Source organism: Protopterus annectens, chromosome 10.part0 (genome assembly GCF_019279795.1).
Source record: "Protopterus annectens isolate FY-2018-M chromosome 10.part0, PAN1.0, whole genome shotgun sequence".
NCBI lineage: Eukaryota > Metazoa > Chordata > Ceratodontiformes > Protopteridae > Protopterus > Protopterus annectens.
In genome coordinates, this window is record NC_056744.1 from 1,456,872,979 (window position 1) to 1,456,894,056 (window position 21,078).

The following is a 21,078-nucleotide window of genomic DNA, read 5'->3' on the forward strand; positions in this document are numbered from 1 at the left end:
CTTAGTAGCCTGATTACATTTATCTGTAATTCTAAGCATTTTAGCTTTGGTTTTAGCACTTGTGCTTCAGGCCATGTACTTTACATTTAAGAAGGTTCTTGTCATCTACACTCTTGTGGACAAACCTTTATCAAAACCCTCTCTCCAAAAGTCCACCCAAGCATTCAGAACACTATGTCTGGACAATTCCCATCAGTTTCTCCTACCAGCCTGGTTAACATGGGCATACTGAGACAGTGCAGCAACTGACTCATGTTTACTGACAGCCCTGTTCTCCTAGCACTTAGTTCTACTTGCGAGAAATACATTCACATCAGTAACCTGGAGTCCATGCTCTCTCGTGCCACAGTCAGGCACTCCTGACAAAGAGGAGATTGACAACACAAACACCACACCACTCACATCACATAGCCAAGCACAACACCCACCCACCTATGCAGATGTCCTCAATAAAAACTTACCTAAACAGTAGAGACCTCCAAAACACACTCACAAACATTCCACACACATCAAACACATTACACACAACAAACAACATACCAGTGTCTCACAAACACAGCCCATAAGGCAAAACAATAAACCATTACAGCCCACAAGTCAAAACAATAAACCAAACACACTAGTCATTGGTGACTCAGTTGTGAGACACACCTAAGCCCCCCTCTCCAGGCTCGACAAGTATAAGGTCATGATCAGTTGTCTGTCTGGTGCCAGACTCCGCCACATCATGCACGCAAGTCTCTCCACAACAAGTACAAGTACAACTCTGTCATTGTACATGTTGTTGTGAATAACTTGAGATGTACTTCCCTGGACGATATGAAGAAAGACATGACTGAACTCTCAGGGTATGTGTTCCAGGCAGGTATGACCCTAGCCCTAAGCAGCATCCTACCTTCTCCAAGAATGATGCCACAATATCAACAAAAAATAATTGACTTCAACAATTGGCTTAGTTTCTGGTGCCTTTCCAAGGGGATACAGTATCTGCCTGCTTGGTATGACATGGTCGATAGACCTTGATGCTTTGTCAGAGATGGCCTTCACCTGTCACCACTGGGTTTCCAGATCCTGGCCAAGGCTCTCTCCCTCACCATTGTGCCATTTTTAGGCAATGACTCAAAGACAAACCTTCCAACATAAAAGATCTGTCAAAAAGCAAATTGAAGGTCATGCTGCTTAACACTAGGATCCTTAACCTGAAAATGGCTTACTGGAGGCCCTCCTTGCACTGGAAAATGCTGATGTCTGTGCAGTCACAGAAACTTGGTTCAGGGCTGTGGAGAGCACCCCTGCCTTACCAGGCTATACCTTGTTCCACACATTCTGACCCCAAAATGAGGTTGGGAATACTAAGGGTGGGGGAGTCTCTATCTTCATTGAGGACAGGCATACCTCTGCTGCACTGGTTTGCCAGCATGAAGCACTGAAACTACTCAAGGTACAACTGACAGTTGACAAGACACCCATCCAAGTTAAAGCTAGCTATAGACCCCCCCCTCCATGACTCAAGACACCCACTCCTCTTACTTGGATCTACTTGACTCCATCAAGGTATCCCCTTAACACCCTGATCCTTGGTGACTTCAACTACCCCACCATAGACTGGGTGAACTATTCTTGCACTAATGCACTCTCTCGGTGATTCCTTATCTTCATCAGTTCTAATGCACTAGACCAGCTTGTCTCATACCCACAAGGTGAGATAACATTTTGGACCTGGTTCTCACCAACATGGGTGACCTCTGCATCACTCCCATAGTATGTTCTTCCCTGGTGAGATCAGATCATTGGACTGTCTCATTCAAAGTTTCTGTCCCACTCAACCAGCCGTAATCAAGCTAAAAAAACTTCTCAAAAGCTGACTACAATCTCCTAAGGGAGGGTATCTGTAGCTTCACACACCCCCCCCCCCCAGAGGATGCAGACAACTATGCTGAACAGTACGCCAATGCAGTATACAAACACCTGTAAAACTGCATGGACTCAGCCATACCCAATAGAACTAAAATCTGCTCCTCAAGGAAACACAAACTTGTTTGGTGGACATCCTCTATCAAATGGCTTTAAACAAAAGGAAGAAACTGTTATCCAAGGGTAAAAAAGAACAAATTCCAAATTTAAAACACTCCCTCCTTAGCTTCAATAAGCAAATTAGATCACTACTGAAAACCTCCAAGGCAAATTATGAATCAAAACTAGCCTCCATAACAAAGGGAAGCCAGAAAGTCTTCTTCAGTTACATCAGGTAGCTCCATGGGAAAGCCCAGGTGTGTTCCAAATTAGTACTTAACAGTATCACTTAAAATTATTCTGTTGGCTTAGCCAACCTGCTAGCAGATAGGTACAGCACAAACTTCACCCCTTGTCCCCCCAAGGCCCTTTTGACATCCCCGATACTTGTCCCACACCTCACATCTCCCTAGATCAAGTGTTACAGTCCCTATCCCAGGCAAAGAACACAGCTTCCATGAAACCTGGTAGTATCCCTGGATGTATTCTACACCATCTTCAGCAAGAACTGGCTTTGCCATTGAGCACCCTATTCAACCACAGCCTAAATACAGGCTTCATTCCAGCAGAGTGGAGAACTACCATTGTCATCCCCTTGCACAAAGGTGGTGCCACTACTGACCCAGGAAATTATCACCCCATTAGCTTGACAAGTCTGCTCTGTAAAGCCATGGAGTATATTATTATGGGTCTCATAAACAAAGACATAGGCAATCTTCAAGTACTTGACCCCACCCTGTTTGGATTCGTCATGGGCAGATCTTGCCTGTTGAACTTGGTTGACTTCTTTGAGACCGTCACCAATACCCTGGATGAGGGAAAGTCAGTACACACAGCTTACCCTGACTTGGCCAAGGCCTTTGACGCATCCCCCACTCAGGCATCATCGAAAAGCTAACACAACATGGCGTAAATCCCTTTCTCATCAGGTGGGTGGCCAACTGTCTCACCGACAGGACCCTCAAACTCAAAATAGGCACCTCCACCTCCGATAGCAGATCTGTCACTAGTGGAGTTCCCCAGGGATCTGGCTTGGGACCCCTACTGTTTAGCACCTATTTCTCAGAGGTTCAGGCAAAGACAAAAGGCCTGTGGCTGACCGAGTTTGCAGATGACTGTAAGTTGGGTGCTGTCACTGACTCCCCAAATGATGTTAACATACTGCAAGAGGGTCTCACAGCAACTAATGAGTGGTGCAAAGTCAAGGCCTCAAGCTAAATGCAAAAAAATGTATCATCGTAATATTCCGCAAAAACAAGACCCCTGCTGATTACCACATTAATAGCAACCCCCTAACCACACAACCTGTGGTGAGAGACCTGGGCACTCAAGTTGATAACAACCTCACATTCGACCATCATGTAGTAGCAGTGGTCAGAAAAGCCTTTTACTTGATTCATCTCATAAGTAAAGGGATTGCATCCAGAAAAAGAGGTTATTACCTCTCTATACTCCTCCCTCATTAGACCAATAACTGAGAATAATGCCCCATTTGGGATGCATCAAATCTGCACCAACTGGAAAGGCCACTGAAATACCTCACAAAGAGAATTCATGGCCTCCAACACCTGCCTTATGCAGAGAGGCTCAAATCACTATCACTCTACTCGGTATGATACAGATTGCTCAGGGGTGATCTGTGTCTCGCCTACAAGACAATCTCAGACCCTGCCCTACTAGAGATGCTCCATAACTGTAAGTCTAACTCCTCACACACTACCCACTCAAAAGGCCTGAATCTAATATGCGACATCAACAAAACCTGCTGGAGAGACACGTTTGTCTCCCAGAGGCTGCCCTGTCTCTGGAATAGACTTCCCATACATGTCAAACAGAACACCTCACTGACCCTCTCCATGTGCAACCTTGATGAGTGGGTGGGAAAAAAGAAGTTATGTACTCACCATAACGTTCCATCTGAGTAGGTACTTCATTTGTCTGCAACCTGTGGGTATCGCATCCGACCTTGGATCCGAGCCGGCAGCTTCACTAGCTAAAGGATCCGAGCTCCTAGCTCCTCCCCCTACTCATAATCCCCTGCTACCTACTGTATTACCTCAGATCGAGTTTGTTCAGTCTAAAAATTCACACCTTCGACAGAGGATCAAATATTGCCTAACCTCATGAAAAAAATAACATTTTTTTCAGGTGACCAGGTATCATGATATAGTTAGGGGGCATGGAGGGGGTGTTGGTTGCAGACAAATGAAGTACCTACTCAGATGGAACGTTATGGTGAGTACATAACTTCTTTATCTGAAGTAGTTACTTCATTTGTTCTGCAACCTGTAGGACAGAGTCCCCAGCTACCTATAAAATAACCCTGGGTGGCCTTATGGAAGAATATTCCGAAGCACCGCGGAGCTAAAGGAAGCCCTACTCCTCAAAATCATATCCAATTTATAATGGGAAATGAACGTATGAGGAGAGGACTAAGTAGCTGCTGAACATATGTCGTCCAGAGGAACCCTGGACCAGAAGGCTGCTGATGTAGCAATGGATCGGGTTGAATGAGCGTGAATTCCCATAGGAACTGGTTTAACTGAGGACGTATACCCGTGGATTATGCACTGAGAAATCCAATTAGCTAGGGTTACTTTAGAAATTGCCTTTCCCATAGCTGATTTGGTGAAAGACACAAATAATTGATCAGACTTGCGAAAATTTTTAGTACTGTGCAGGTAGAAACATAGTTGCCTGTGTACATCCAGTTTGTGCAATGTGTACTCCCCTGTGTTCTGAAAATTTGGGAAGAAGACCGGTAAATTGATTGACTGGTTAATATTTGACTCTGAAGCCACCTTTGGTAGGAAAGACGGGTTAGTCCTGAGAGACACTCTATCCTTGTGAAAAATGAGGTAGGGGGGTTTCATGCACAGGGCTTGGAGTTCTGAAACCCTCCTGGCTGACGTAATAGCCACTAAAAAGGCTGTTTTCCAAGACAAGAATTTTAACGGAACCGAGGTGGCAGGCTCAAAAGGTGGACTTGTCAAAGCTTGTAGGATTAAAGTTAAGTCCCATGGAGGAAGCACCGACTTTACTGGTGGCTTCAAAAGAAAGATGCCCCTCAAGAAGGTTTTGCATATCTTTGAAGATGCTACAGATCCCAGTCCATCTCCCACGTGAAAATGTGAAATGGCTGCTAGTTATACCTTAACAGTGGTAGCGCTCACTCCTTTTTGAAAGATTAGTGACAGAAAATCCAGAATCGTTGGAATAGGGACTGTAAAAGGATCCAGGCCCTTGCCCTCGGCCCAGATGGAAAAACGTTTCCATTTACTATTGTAAATTTTTCTGGTAGCAGGCTTATGGGCCGCCACCAGAATGGCCTTCACTGGTGATAAGATACCGGGAGTCCTAGCCATCAGAGGAGCTGGATCAACCAAGCAGTCAGCTTGAGGTTTAGCAGGTTCGGGGTTTGGCATTACACAGGATGCGAAATCAAATCTGGAATGGGATCCAGGATCCATGGAGGAACTATACTGTGAGACCGCAGATAAGGGAACCAGATCTGATGAGGCCAGAATGGGGCTATGAGGATAACTTTGCTCCCCAACTGACGTGCTTTCTGAATGAACTTTGTCATAAGCAGGAGGGGGTGATAAGCATAAAGAAGACCGGGTGGCCAAGCATGCACCAGAGCATCTCTCGGGGTCTCCGTCTTTGTGGCGGCCGCCACCAACATGGCATCAACAGGGAAGTATTGCGAAGTACTCGCTGCACTTTGTGTTTGACGGAGAGGTGAAAAGATCGCAGCGAGGCCAACCCCATGCGTGGAAGATCTGCTTCGCAACCGAAGGATTGAGAGACCACTCGTACGGGGTGAGAATCACCCGACTCAGTTTGTCCGCCAATATGTTGGACCGACCCAGAATGTGCGTTGCTACCAGAAAGCGGTTGGTGGATATCGCCCATTCCCACACTGTCATAGCCTCTCGGCAGAGGGGATAAGAAGTGGTTTCCCCTGTTTGTTTATGTACCAGACCACCGCCATGTTGACTGTCTGGATCGCAATAGTCCCTAGAGGGAGAAGGTCGTGGAGAGCTTGCAACGCTAAAAGCACCGCCCTCATCTCTAGGACATTGATATGCAAAGCGGTCTCTATGGGAGTCCACGTGCCTTGGACGGTTCTGCCTGAACAATGCCCCCCCACACCCAAGGCGAGAAGCATCCGTGGTCAACGTGGCTTGGGGTGGGGGAAATACAAAGGGTCTCCCTTCCTGCAGCTCTTGCGAGTGAAGCCACCAAAGGAGGGAGTCCCTGCAAGTTCTGCTCAGTGGAATAGGAGTGTTCAGTGGTTGAAACACTAGTGACCATTGAACTTGAAGAGTCCACTGTAAGACCCTCATTCGTAGGCGAGCATGAAGAGAGAGACCGATGGCCACTGCCATAGACCCCAGTGCCCTCAGGACTAACTCCACCGCAGGAGCTGGGCTTTGAAGAAGGGCTAAGATCTGATGCAATAAGCTGTTGAGCCTGTCCGGGGTTAGGAAGGCCCGAGAGATGCGTGTGTCCAACTTGGCCCCTATAAACTCCAAAACCTGCACTGGTTGAAGGAAGGACTTTTGAAGGTTCACTGACATGCCCAAACTCTGGGCGAGAGTCAGAGCATAATCCCTTGCAATACAGAGTTAATGCCTGTTGGGGGCGGCAAGGAGCCAGTCATCCAGGTATGGGAACACCTGAATGCCCTGGAGTCTCAGGTGGGCTGCAACCACTGCCATGACCTTGGTGAACACCCTGGGGGCTGAGGTGAGGCCGAACGAGAGAACCCTGAATTGGTAATGACTGTCTCCCAGCCGGAAGCGGAGGAACCTCCTGGATCGCCTGTCCATCAGAATGTGGTAGTACGCATCCTTGAGGTCTACAGAGCACATCCAGTCGTTCTCCCAAAGAAGGGGGAGAATAGACTGAAGAGTGACCATCCGGAACTTCTCCTTGGGGATGAACAGGTTCAGGGCGGAGAGATCTAGAATCAGTCTTAAGTCCCCCGTCTTTTTTGGCACCAAAAAGAACCTGGAGTAGTAGCCCAATCTGGACTGGTCTGGGGGGACAGGCTGGATGGCTCTTTTTTCTAGCAGCTTTGACACCTCTGAAGCTGCTGCCTCCCTTTGATTGGGTGGGACATCGGGGTGGCGCTTGACTTTGGGGGGTAGGTTCATGAATGGAATGGTGTAACCTCTGGATATGATTTGGAGCACCCATCGATCTGTCGTGATGGACTCCCAATTTGACAGATGCTCAGATAAATGCCCCTCGACTGCCTCCAGAGAGGGACAGCCGGGTAAGCCCTCAAGGCTGTTGCATGGGCCTATCTGAGAAAGGTTCCCTAGACCCGAAGTTATGCAGCCCCCCCCTCTGCCTCTGGGCCGGCATCCACCTTGTCCTCCTCTGCCTCTAGAGGACGAGGGGTCCGAAGCCGGATGAGACTGCTGAGACTTGCGGAACCACAACTTCTTTTGTCCCCTCTGATTCCTTGAAAAGGATCTTTGGGAATTTGAGAAGTGGACCCCGACGGCAGACAGCATCTTCCCATCCTTCTCGCTTTGGACCAGCGTTTCACGTATGGTCTTGCCAAAAAGCGAAGATCCATCAAAGGGCGCATTCGCGAAGGATGCCTTGAAGGGTTCCGTGAAATCGCAAAGGCGGAGCCAGGCATGACGCCGCAAGACTACCCCGGCTTCGCTAGCCCTAGCGGCTCCCTCCATAGCATGAGAGAGTAGCCGCATGGACGTGTTAGAGATGGACTTTAGAGTGGCCATACGAGTCGCAAATGTGCTCTTATCAGCGACCGTCATGGACTCTGGGGGGCTGCAGCATATTCCTTAATTAAGTCTCGCTGTAGCCTGATAATGTGTGCCATATAGTTCAGCGCCCTTATGGAGAAGGTTGCTGAAGCAAACATCCGCTTCCCAATACAGTCCATCGCCCGAGATTCCTTATCCGGAGGATGGACCAAGGAACTCTCCTGTGCGAGTTCCTTCTTTGTGGTGGCCGCCACCAACATGGCATCAACAGGGGACCCCTTAGCCCAGAACTGCCTATCTGCGCGGGGGCTAAGAACTTTGTTGGGACGTCTAGGGATTGGCTCCACGGTGTCGGGCTCTTTCCAAGCCCTGGCGGTAATTAAGTCCACCAGGGTGTCAGCCGGGGGGGACACCCAGGAGGTAGACGGGCCTGCCTCAAACGCCTCTAGGAACACCGATTCGTCTGAGGAAGATTTTTGGGCAGACCACCCCCCTCTAATACGCAACATTTCCATGATGTCGTCAAAGGAGACATCCTCGGGGGGGGGTGACCTTGGGGAACCTTCCCCTTCATCCAAATCCGTGTCCATGCTGAGGGACTCAGGGGAGTCCAAGTGCCTCCTTTTATACTGCCATTTGCGAGGCACCTCCTCGGTGGGACTGTCGGAGGAGGGCTCACCCACGGGGTCCTGTTCCTCTAAGGGAACTAACTGGAGGGTTTGAGCAGGCTGTCCCATAGGATGGATGATGGAGGATAGACCCACATGCATAGGGAGAGCGGGAGGATCTGAGGCCCGGACCGGGGATCTGGAAGACATCGACAGCACCCTCTCCAGTACCTCAAAAGCTGAAGGAGAACTACTTTCCCCAGGCTCCGAAAGTAGTCTCCTCGGCTCCAAAGCAGGAATCGGCATCGGAGACGAAGCGGTCGGATCTGAAAGAGAAATGTGCTCCGACCAACACTGCGCCAGAGACATACCAATCCCCACGGATCCGATGCTCGGCCCTCGGCCCCGAGAGCTTGGATCTGACACACTCGAGGGTACGGTTGGCGTCGAAGATACTGGAGCTATCGACGCTGATGAAACCCCGGCTCTGAAAGGGCCTGGATCTGATGACTCCAAAACCCTAAAGCGGGTCAGAGAAGGAGTGATCGGAGCAAAGAGAGGGACTGCGCTCCCCTCCTGAGGGGGGGAGGCAAGAGCACCCCATCTGCATTTGGGTCTGCCGGAATCGATGCATCATCCTATCCATGTCCGCGTCGCTAAGGCTCTTGGTTGATCTAGAGGAAGTCATCGAGGCGGGCTGGGAGGGCCGCCTCGACGACCTCGAAGGAGACCGGTACTCCTCCTCCAGCTCCGGCGAGAACTGAGGCGAACGGAGTCAAGAGGGGGAGGATCCGGAGACCTTCGAGGGAGAGCTAACCACTTTAGATAGGGGGGCTGAGGGATGATCCTCAGCCCGCCTTTTATGAGACCTGTGCTTGTCTTTCTCCTTGTGTCTCTTTTCTTTGGAGACAGAAGCACTAGCGTCCCCTGAACCCTGCATAGCAGAGGGAGTTTGAGTCCCATGCAGAGTGGGGGGAGCTAAAGGCACCGGGGCTACAGAAGCAGCCTGAGCCTTCGAGGGGGAGGAAGAAGAAGCCGAATCCTGGGGAAGTAAGCCCGCCAGGATCAGCTTGTTCTTCCTGTCCCAGGGATTAAAGGCTGCACAAATTGGGCAAGCCGTTGATAAGTGGGTCACTCCCAGGCCCAAAACGCACTGAGTGTGGCCATCAGCTGGGGAAAGCTTATGGCCACACTCAGAGCACTTAGAAAAAAACGGCCTTGGGCCCTTCAGCCATTTCTTAACAATACACACACCCAAACACTAAGGTGGGAGGGGAACAACATGTGACGCTAAGACGAAAAACTCTACAGAAAAGGTTCTAAACTCTAAATCTACTAGGGGGGTTACTACCACAACACACACTAACTAAACAAAAATTAAATTTAAGGATATTTTCTCTGAGAAAAAAAGAAACGATCTCACCAAGCCTAAGGAGCTCTTCACAAGTAGCTGCTTCAGCCGTGGCAAACTCAATCTGAGGTAATACAGTAGGCAGCAGGGGGTTATGGGTAGGGGGAGGAGTTAGGAGCTCGGATCTTTTAGCTAGTGAAGCTGCTGGCTCGGATCCGAGGTTGGATCTGATACCCACAGGTTGCAGAACAAATGAAGTAACTACTTCAGATCCACAAATTTGTAGCAGGGGTTCCACCTGTGTCCCCCATTGATAAGGGCGACAGGTGCTGACTGAGATTTCTTTTTGAGGAAAAACTCTTGGCTAGAATTATAAGGCCCCAGGGCCATTAGCCTAGTAACCTCCTATGATCCATTCCTTTTCATTGGACCGCAAAGATCTGAATTAATTAAGTCCAGACGTTTTTGAGTTTTGCTGTTGATCTGCTTTGGCAAAGGCTTTTGCATCATTTTTCCCTTAATGCAGCTGGTACATTTCATTACTTGATCACACTGGCTAAATTTTTACACCACTTGCACAGTGACCCTCTACTATCTTTTTTGTTGTGTCAAGATTTCTGTGCCCAAGACAGCTTTGCCAAGTGTGAATGCAGCTTGAATGTTTTTCCTGTTTGGTTGTATTAACCATTTCATGCAGTTCGACTGATACAGTTCATCTGTGATTTTGGCCTTTGCAAGTAAGCAATTCCCTTTTGTGATGACACAAGTGTCACCTTGGAAGTTCACTACGTTGCCTGGGTTTGTGAGCTTCTTCACTGACAGTAAGTTACTTTCAAGCTCAGGCACATGAAGAACATTTCCCACATGTATCCTCCTGGTGATATTCTGAGAGACAGGATAGTAACTAAAACCATCTCCAGTTCATTTTGACTTTATTACCTGCCTATTAGCTATGGTGATTTTTTTCTGTTTTGCTTTGATCAAGTTGAGTGAAGAAATTTCTGTCATTGGTCATGTGACTTGTAGCTCCTGAGTCAACACACCATGCCTGCATAGATGAGACACCACATTTGGACCCAAATGCATACTCAGTGCCTGAAGTGACATCTGCTTCTTCCTTGACATTCTTAGCTTGTTGTAATTTAGTTGTCTTTGCGTTCTAGCTTTCCAGATTCTGCAATCTGCCTTTAAGTGTCCTGTTTTTTTTTTTTTTTACACACAAAGCATTTACGTGTTTCTAGCTGCATATTACTGTTTTTATTTCTGTTTTCCACCTTTAAAGTAGCCTCTCTACTGGGCATACTTTCACTGTTTATGCTTTCTTCTTGTGCTTGTATTAGTTCACAAGCTTACCTTTAACATACTCTAATGTCAATTTGTCATCTGGACGTGCATCAAGTGCTGTAACAAGTGTCTCATAACTTCCAGGTAGACCACTAAGTAAAAGTGCTGCAATGTGAAAGTCTTTTATATCCTCCCCAATACCTCTTAGCCTTTCAACCATTTTTAAGGTATGCCTTATATAATCCTGCATAGCCTGGTCTTTCATCAGCTTGGTCTGATATAGTTTTCTAATTAAACAGAGTTTATTGCTGAGATTAGCTCTTTCATTAACCTTTTGCAGTTCCTCCCACATTTCTTTAGTGGTTTCACAGTTGCATATATGTATAATTTGATCATCATCTATGCAAAGGTAGATTGTGCTCTGAGCTTTTTATCCTTTTGTATCCACTCATTCATGGGTTCTGGTGGTCTTACTTCATTTACATGATTCTACTTACCTTCTCTCATTAGAAGCATCCTCAACTTGAATCTATCGCTGTATCTTGCATCTGCGTGCCAGGGTGTCTGGGCCATACCTCTCAAAAAGAAATATGGACAAAGCCATAAATATTGGTTGGACAAAGGCCCAAAAATTGGGACAATTTTTAAATATTGCCCTTACAAACTTAGAAAGTTAACAGTATAACAGATTTTGTATTAGCATGAATTTTCTGAAGGGTATGAAGTCCAAAACTCAAATGTCTGTCATTTTTTTCTGACTTCACTGTTTAATAATTTGCCAGTGATTTGCCATAAAATCACAATTTTATGAAAAACTGACCAAAGAATATGAAGCAAAAATCTGTATGGTTGAGAGGTCCCCGTGCCCATAACTTGTTAGAAAAACTTCTGGGCACAGCAAATAGATGCTTACAGCCTGATTGCAGTCTAAACTGAGGTAAGTTTATTTTTTTAATGTCATGAAACGCACTGCACAAGGAACAGGAAATTATATCAAGCATATTACTGTGTCTACCAGAAAACACTGCCATCTAGTGGCTAAATATATTATTACACATAACTGAAATATATTTTACACACACACACACACACACACACACACACACACACACACACACAGTAGTTGTTGCTCTCTCTCTCTCTCTCTCTCTATATATATATATATATATATATATGCCTAAAGCATTAAATTATATTTTTGTTATAGAATCTGAGGATGTTAATAATTCAGAACCACCTGAAGAAGACTTTGCATTTGAAAAAGGTGGATGAGCATGCAGTTAGAACTGACACATCAGAAGAAGTTCCATTTTTGAAGATGAGGAAAAGAATCTAACCAACTGTGAAACACCAGAAAAAGAGGGAGTTTAAAAAGTGCCAGTTTTCAAGAAAAACAATCAGTTTGTAGCTCAGATGCAAGTAAATGAGCACTGCCATATACATTTTCAGACTGGCACACACACATCTGTCTTTTAGTTATATGTTTCACACATCTCAACACCTGAGCTGCACATACATTTTTTTTTGGTATTTTTAAAGTGCTTCTTTTAGCCAGTGAGGAAAATGCATACTTTCTTCTCCCTTTGTGGGCACAAGTGGATATTAAAAGCTTTGTCTATAACATCATTATGTTATTTGTGCATGATTAAGAGAGTCTCTTAGCTCAACAGGTCATGTAACTGCAGTGGAAACCCTATGTTGGTCGAATAAACATATCACCTCTATTTTCCAATGTATTTTGTCATTGGACAAGTATGACATTTCTGTTTTGTTTCTTCTGTGACAGGGTGAGGTGCTAGGTGATAGAATCTTGGAATAAAGTCTTCAGCTGGTCTGGCCACCTTGGGAGGACTCCCTGTAGCACATCCAGCACATGCTGAAAAAAATATCTGTCAGTTGCCCTGAAACACTTTGGCATGTCGCAGAAGAAGCTGGAGACTGTTGCTGAAGACAGAGAATCCTGCTCTGCCCTGCTTAGTTTGCAATCACTGTAGTCATGAGCAGGATCAAAAGTTCAGAAAATGGATTGAAGAGAGATCTCGCAATATGTGACCACACATTGATGTCACATATCTGCTTTGGAATACCATATTACTGCTAAACAGTCATGTTATTCAGATCATCATATAAAGTTATATTCCTCTTGACTGAAATTGTTTTGAAATACAACATTATAAAAACATTTATAACATCAATAAGAAACTTTGAGTTAATGGTTTTGGTAAACATATTTATATCTGGAGTGGAGTGCATTTGGTTAAGATTTTTAGTAATATTAGTAATATATAAGCTGAATGATACATAGAAATGTGTAGCTGTACCTAACAAGTCACTGGTTGAAGAGAATAGGGCTGGGATTCATAGATGAGCCTTGCACATTTGATCTTCACTAGCATGCATAAATTCACTGTGGATGGTGGCTGACAGCTAAGAAGATATACATTATGCACTGCCTTGGAAGGTATTTATGTATTATCGCAACCACGTTATCTACTACTCAATTCATTTATTTCACCCTGGCCATATTTTATTCATCTTTTTAACTTCTCTTAAAGCCTTTGAGTTACCTGAATAAGAAAATGTGTTTTAATATCATTCTTTTAAATTCTACTGTTCACCTCAGATTAGCACCGATATTCACCTTCACTATACCCTCTGGTTATTTCAAGTCCGTATATTACGAGATACAAGACAGAAAACTGTCTACTTTTACAGTCATAGATGGTATGTCTATCATAACAAAATTAAAATCATTCTTATTGGTATTTTCTCCATTAACATTTTTCTGAGAAGGGTTCAGTCCACACATTCTTCCAGCCAAAATGTCAGCAAAAACTTCAGACCAGTTTCTTCACAGGCATGTAGACATATTTGCAGAATATGACAAAATACTTCATTTGATGGATATTCATTTAGTCAGATAATCAGACAATTGTACTTCCCACTGAGAATTCCGATGCTAATTATAACACATTGCAGAACGAAAAAAGATCACCACTACAGACCACAAACAAACCAGTATGTATTAAACATCAGCAGAAAGTAATTTTTTTGCAAAGTGCTGCACTTTATACATTTCTGATGCTGAATTATTCTAACCCTATATATATATATATATATATATATATATATATATATATATATACATATATATGTGTGTGTACAGCAGCTCCAAGATCCCACTACAGTACTTACTCAGGTAATTGAAAGGCTTTAAGAGAACTTAAAAAGATGAAGAAAGTACTGGCAGGGTCAAAAAGATGAACTGAGCAGTAGATAATGCGGTTGCGAGAATGTGCGGTTGCGATAATACGTAATAACGTGTTTGGGATAATACGTAAGTACTCCTTAGAATCACCTGCACCCTTTAGATTGCAGCTACACATGCTAATTACTGCTGTGTTGTGTAGTATTTGTCAATGAATCCTAGCACTTAGTCATAAAATGGACTCAGCATGCATATTTTACAAGGGTTAAATGATCACTTCTTACTGATTCAATTTCTTAAGAATAAACTAACACATTTACTGAATTTGTTGTTGTTGTTATTATTAAGCCATTTAATTAAAACAACTCTTTGTGACCTCAAGGACTTTAGCATACCAGGCCTGTCTGTTAAGAACTTTTAGTTATGTACTTACCATAACTTTAGATGTATGGGATCCATCTCACCTACATTCTCTACAGATGGGTTCGGAGCCGATCCTCGGCTCGACTGCCGCTATACAATAGAACGCAGTCTCTTATTGGCTGAGTTACCTCGTATCCCAGGATGCACCACTACTGCTTCCCCAGATCTTGTTTGTCCGCACACATGCACACACACATAGACTATTGTTATAACATTCCCAGGTGTTTCAAGAGAGGAAGAAGTTGAATTCGGGTCGTCCGGTCTCTTCTGGTCTACGAGGCAGGGGGAAGGAGGGTGGGTTATTAGGAATGAAGTAGATGGATCCCATACATCTAAAGTTATGGTAAGTACATAACTAAAAGATGTAATGTGATCCTATCTCGCCTACATTCTCTACAGATGGGACAGCGTCCCTAGCACCTAATTCCTGGGTGGCTCACTGGAAAACGCTCCTGAGAACCGTGGAACCGAAGGAAGCTCTACCCCTAGATGCCACATCCAATTTGTAGTGAGAAATAAAGGTGTGTAGAGAAGACCACGTAGCAGCCGCACAAATGTCACTAATAGAGAGCTTGGAATGAAAGGCTGCCGAAGTGGCCATAGCCCTGGTAGAATGAGCTTTCACTGGAACTATAAGCTCCTTATTTGAAATTAGATAAATATGACTGATACAGTCTCTGATCCACTTGGCAATAGTGACTTTTGTGATGGCTTTGCCTAATTTACTATCCGAAAAGGACACAAACAGTTGATCTGATTTTCGTGCTTGGTGTGTCCTATCCAAATAGAAACGTAATTGTCTGTGCACGTCTAAGCTGTGAAAGGTATATTCAGCTCTGTTTGAATACTTAGGGAAAAAGACCAGTAATTCCAGTGATTGTTGCAAACAAAAGTTAGAACAAACCTTTGGTATAAAGGATAGGTTTGGTCTAAGAGATACTCTATCCTTGTGAAATACCAGGTATGGTGGTTTGACACATAGGGCTTGAAGTTCTGAAACTCGCCTGGCTGATGTAATAGCAACTAGAAGAGCAGTCTTCCAAGAAAGAAATTTTAAGTCACAGGTTGCTGCCGGCTCAAAGGGAGATGAGGTTAATGCACCTAACACCACGTTAAGGTCCCACGGTGGTGCAGGATGAGATATAGGGGGGCCGTAGAAGCCAAGCTCCTTTAATAAAAGCTTTGCACAACTTGTTGCTCATTAAAGGTGGTTCTACGCTCTCGTGAAAATTGGAAATAGCAGCCAATTGAACTTTGATGGTAGACACCGAACAACCTTGGTTGAACAGGGAAGCTAAAACTTCAGTACCTCTGACACAGAGGCTGTCATAGGGTCTAATCCTCGAGTTGGGCCCAAATAGCAAACCTCTTCCATTTATTGCTATACATCTTTTAGTAGAAGTCTTGTGGGCCGAGGACAAAATATGCATGACTTCAGGGTCGAAAGAATGGCTCCTAACTATGGTCGGAAGAGGAGTAGCCAAGCTGCTAACTTCAATGAATGGAGGGACTGATGGAGCTGTCCTGACTGATGCGTCAAGAGGTCCGGAACTTGGTCCAGGAACCAGGGACCCTCCAATGCATATTTGTGAAGAAAGGGGAACCAGACTTGACGAGGCCAGTATGGGGCGATTAGAATCATTTTGCTTCCCAAGCGAATCGCCTTCTGAATCACCTTGGGGAGAAGGGGAACCGGTGGAAAAGCGTATAGCAGACCGGGGGGCCAAACTTGGACTAGAGCATCCTTGGGGATCTCCCCCGGAACTGGGGTGAGAGAGAAGAACTGCTGGCATTTCGCGTTGAGGGGAGTTGCGAAGAGATCGCAACAAGGAGCTCCCCATCTCATGAAAATCTGTGCTACCACTCTGTCGTTCAAGGACCACTCGTGAGGGGAGAGAATAGTTCTGCTCAGTCTGTCGGCTATCACGCTGGATCTCCCCGGAATGTGTGTTGCCACTAGGAAACGTTTGGTAGCAATCGCCCAATCCCATACCTTCATGGCCTCTCTGCAAAGGGGGTAAGACCTGGTCCCTCCTTGCTTGTTTAAGTACCAGACTACCGACATGTTGTCGGACTGAATGGCAATCGTACCCTGGGGGAGGTGATCGTGCAGTGCTTGCAACGTTAAAAGCACCGCCCTCATTTCCAGGATATTGATGTGGAGAAGACTCTCGGTGTGCCACGTGCCTTGGACCGACCTGTCCAGATAATGTCCCCCCCCACCCTGTCTGGGAGGCGTCCGTAGTCAACGTGGCCGAAGGGAATGGGGGAACGAAGGGTCACCCTAGATTCAGGTTGGAGGAAAGAAGCCACCAACGAAGATCCTGTTTGCATGTCCCTGTGATCAATATGTGGTGACTGAGGGGAAGGTCTTGATAAGACCACTGGACTGATAGGAGCCACTGGAGTATCCTCATATGCAACCTTGCCAAGGGGACCAGAAGAATGGTGGCTGACATGGAACCCAACAGCTGCAGGACCATTCTCGCTGGAGCACGACGTCTGAGGAGTAATGCCCGAACCTGAGACTGCAGCGTTGCTATCCTTTCCGCAGGAAGATAGACTCGCATCTGCCTTGAGTCTATTTCTGCACCAATAAACAGAATACGCTGAGATGGCAGCAATACAGATTTTGTCCAATTGAAGGTGATTCCTAAGGAGTTGCCTAGAGAGATAGTGGCTGCTAGAGTTTTCAAGAGTAGATGCCTGGAGGTGGCAGTTAGGAGCCAGTCGCCTAGGTATGGAAACACCTGGAATCCTAGACTTCTCAGGTGAGCAGTCACCACCGCCAAACATTTGGTGAACACCCTGGGGCTGTGGTGAGACCAAAGGGCAGTGCTCGAACTGGAAATGACTGTCTCCTAGGCTGAAGCGCTAGTGTCTCCTCGACGCCTGATCTATCAGAATGTGATAATAGGCGCGGTTGAGATCTTTGGAGGACATCCAAACACCTTTCTCCAAAAGCGGAGAATGGATTGCAAGGTGACCATCCGGAATTTGGACTTTTTCACTAATCGGTTTAACTTGCTGAGATCCAAAATGGGCCTCAAGTCCCCGGTCTTTTTTGGTACCAAAAAGAATCTTGAGTAAGTCCCTGATCCAGCCTGATCTGCGGGGACAGGTTGGATGACTCCTTTTTGAAGCAGCTTCGATATTTCGCTGGCTGCATGATCCCGTTGACTGGGTGGCGGGTCCGGGATTCTTTGGGATGGTGGGGGGGTTGAGAGAAGGGAATGGTGTAACCTCTGGCGATGATTCAGAGCACCCATTGGTCCTGAGTGATATTTTCCCAGGCCTTTAGGTGTCTCGAAAAACGACCCCCGACTGGCTCCGGAGCTGCACAGTCGGGTACTCCTTCAGGGATGCTGGAAGGAGGAGGAGCCATGAAAGGACTCGCGGTCTCCAGTGTTGCGGGGGCCTCCACCGCCTCTGGGATGGCATCTCCCTGAAAAATTTCCCCCTCCTCTGCCTCTAGAAGGGGAATCGCTCTGCTGCGACGAGTAAGGCTTTTGAGACTTATGGAACCACATTTTCCCTCCTCTTTGAGTCTTGGGATAAGGTCTGAAGGGAGTGGAAAACCGGGCCCCTATGGCAGTTAAAGTCTTACCCTCCTGTTCGCAGCGAGTCAAAGTGTCCTTTACCTTGGGTCCAAACAGTGAGGACCCATCAAAGGGGGCGTCGGCAAAGGAAGACTTAAAGACCTCCGCAAAGTGACACAGGCGTAGCCAGGCTTGTCTCCGTAGAGCAACACCTGTTCCCACCGCTCTGCTCACTCCTTCGGCTACATAAGAAATGAGCCTCATGGACAAGTTGGATAACGAGGACAGGGTAGCCAACTGGGAGTTAACCATCTGGGCCAACTGCTCAGGTAAGTTACCGGAGAGGGTATCCGAAAGCTCCTTGACCAGATCCCTCTGCAGTCTCGTGAAATGCGTCAAGTAGTTCAGAGACCTTAATGTAAAGGTCGCTGAAGAAAGGGTACGCTTCCCGTACCGATCCATGCTCCTAGACTCCTTATTAGGAGGATGGATGGATGTTGAAGCCTCTGCCACATCTTGCTGGGTGGCAGATGCCACCACCATGGCATCTACAGCCACACCTTTCGAAAGAAAGTCCTTATCAGGGGGAGCCGAAAGGAATTTATTGGGGCGAGCTGGCACCGGTTCAACAGAATCCGGGTGTTCCCAGGAGGCGGAGGGCTGAGCCCCGAAGGCCTTGAGGAAAACCGACTCCTCAGCAGAAGGGGGTTTGGACTGCCAGTCGCCTCGTTGCTTAAGGATCTCCAAGATGTCCGCAAAGGATACATCATCCGAGGATGACTTGGGGGACCCTTCTGCATCATCGAGGTCGGTATCTGAGGTGAGAGACTCATCAGGGGAGTCGACGTGTTTCCTCTTACACTGTTTCTTCCTCGGAGGTTCCTCCGAAAGCGTTTCGGAGGGACCTCCAGGAAGAAGGGAACCCCCAATGGGGGTAACCTCAGGCCCAAGGGCTCCGCTGTTGTGAGACAGGGGGATTGCAAAGGAGCCAGTCTCCATGCCAAGGGAAGGTGGTGGTGAGATGGTAGAAGTGGCCAGAGAGGATTTGGCCAAGGCACTCCTCATGGCCTCGAAGGCGGGACCCCCAGAGTCCTGGGATGGTTCAACCCCCGAGGCCACAACAGCAGTCAGAACTCCCGCAGCCGACGCACCGAGAGGGAGGCTCAGAACCAAAAGGATCGGTCCCAAAGCGTCCCCCCCGGGGATGACAGAGGAGGTCCGCATACCGAACCCCGACCCAAAGGGCGGGGTTGGAGTTAGGGTCGGAACCGACCCGACAACCTCCACCGGATCCACCAACACTGACTCCAACAGCGCCGAAGCTGTTGGAGGAGGAACCGAGATAACAGGATGGGACATCGGCTCCGGAGCCGACTGGGCTGGAGCCGAGATCAATTTTGCAAAGACCGGAGACTGAAAAAGCCTTTGAAGCACCCTGTCTAAATCCGAATCAGACATCCTCGACGACCGAGAAGAGACCGACCGGGTCCGAGTCGACTTCTCCGCCGGCTCCGAAAGACTGGGGGACCTGCTCCATATGGGTTCAAGAAGTATTGGCAACGAGGGAGATTCCACTACCACTGCAATTTCCCTTGGAGCCGATGTGGACTTCGGCACCGAAGGGGAAGTGTCTGAGCGGGCAACCTCCATCGGCTCCGAAGGCAGTGGAGCTGATGGAGATGACTCACCTCTCGACGCCTGAGCTCTCGACTCCGAAGCCAGAGGAGTCGAGGCTGGAGACATCGAGGCAGACCGTTCCGCCCTCGGCTCCGAAGTCCGTGGAGCCAACGGAGAAGCCTGCCGTGACTTTTTAGCTGCCGGATCCGATGGGCTGGTCGGAGCCGAAGACTTTTTCTTCCTCGAAGGGGAAGAAGAAGAAGAAGATAGGGCTTCCTCAAAGGAAGGGGTAATAAGCCCTTTCAAAATTAACTTATTTTTCCTCTCTTGGAGGACGCGAGAGGAAAAAGCGTGGCAAACGCTACAGGATTCTTGGAGGTGCTTCGGGCCCAGACAGTAGACACACGATGAATGGTCGTCCGTAATGGACATTTTATAATTACATTTTGAACATTTCTTAAAACCTGATGGTCTATGTTCCTTCGACATGGCTATCTAACTACAAACGCACTAAACTACAAAAACTACACAAGGACAGCCTAGACTCTAACTAAAACGCCTAGGATAGGGCAAGGCCCCTCTAACTTAAACGGGATCACTTAAGTACCACAAAAAATACAATTTTACCACAAAAAAATTTAAATACACAGTCACACAACAATAAGTAGCTGTTAAAACAGCTTTTGGGTAAGTTTTAGCACAAAACTAGACAGAAAAAATCTGACTAAGAGGCACTTAGCTCAGCCAAGTCTGAGACCATGTCTATGCTTCAGAAGCGGCAAACGAGATCTGGGGAAGCAGTAGTGGTGCATCCTGGGATACGAGGTAACTCAGCCAATAAGAGACTGCGTTCTATTGTATAGCGGCCGAGTCGGAGCCGAGGATCGGCTCCGAACCCATCTGTAGAGAATGTAGGCGAGATAGGATCACATTACATCTGTGTATTTGAAAATTCATGTCCATTACTAACCTAATGCTGTCCACCCACCTTAGCCTCTGCTGCCCCCTTTGATCTTTCCCAGTATCATTTTCTTCTCTAATGAATCCTGGTTTTACATTATGTGACCAGAGTACGTGAGTTTTGATTTAACTATCAGGCCCTTCCAGTAAGCAGTTTGGATTTATTTCCTTAATCGGTGACCAAGTCAATCTTCACACAGTCCACTGAATTCTCAAAAGATTTCTCCATCATCAAACTTTAAAAGCATAAATTTCGTGGTGCATATCCTTACTTATAGTCCTGTTCTTATTACTGGAGAAAATATAACTTTGACTATATAGATGTTTT

At 46.6% G+C, this 21,078-nt stretch overlaps 1 long non-coding RNA gene across 1 annotated transcript in view; it reads left to right on the forward strand.

Annotated features, from left to right (window-relative positions):
* LOC122812845 overlaps positions 1-14,106 on the forward strand; it is a 73,066-nt gene extending 58,960 nt beyond the window's left edge. Inside the window, exon 4 of the long non-coding RNA XR_006366589.1 lies at positions 12,790-14,106. This is a non-coding gene — a long non-coding RNA (uncharacterized LOC122812845). The remainder of the gene's footprint in view (positions 1-12,789) is intronic.
* Positions 14,107-21,078: the final 6,972 nt, after the last annotated feature.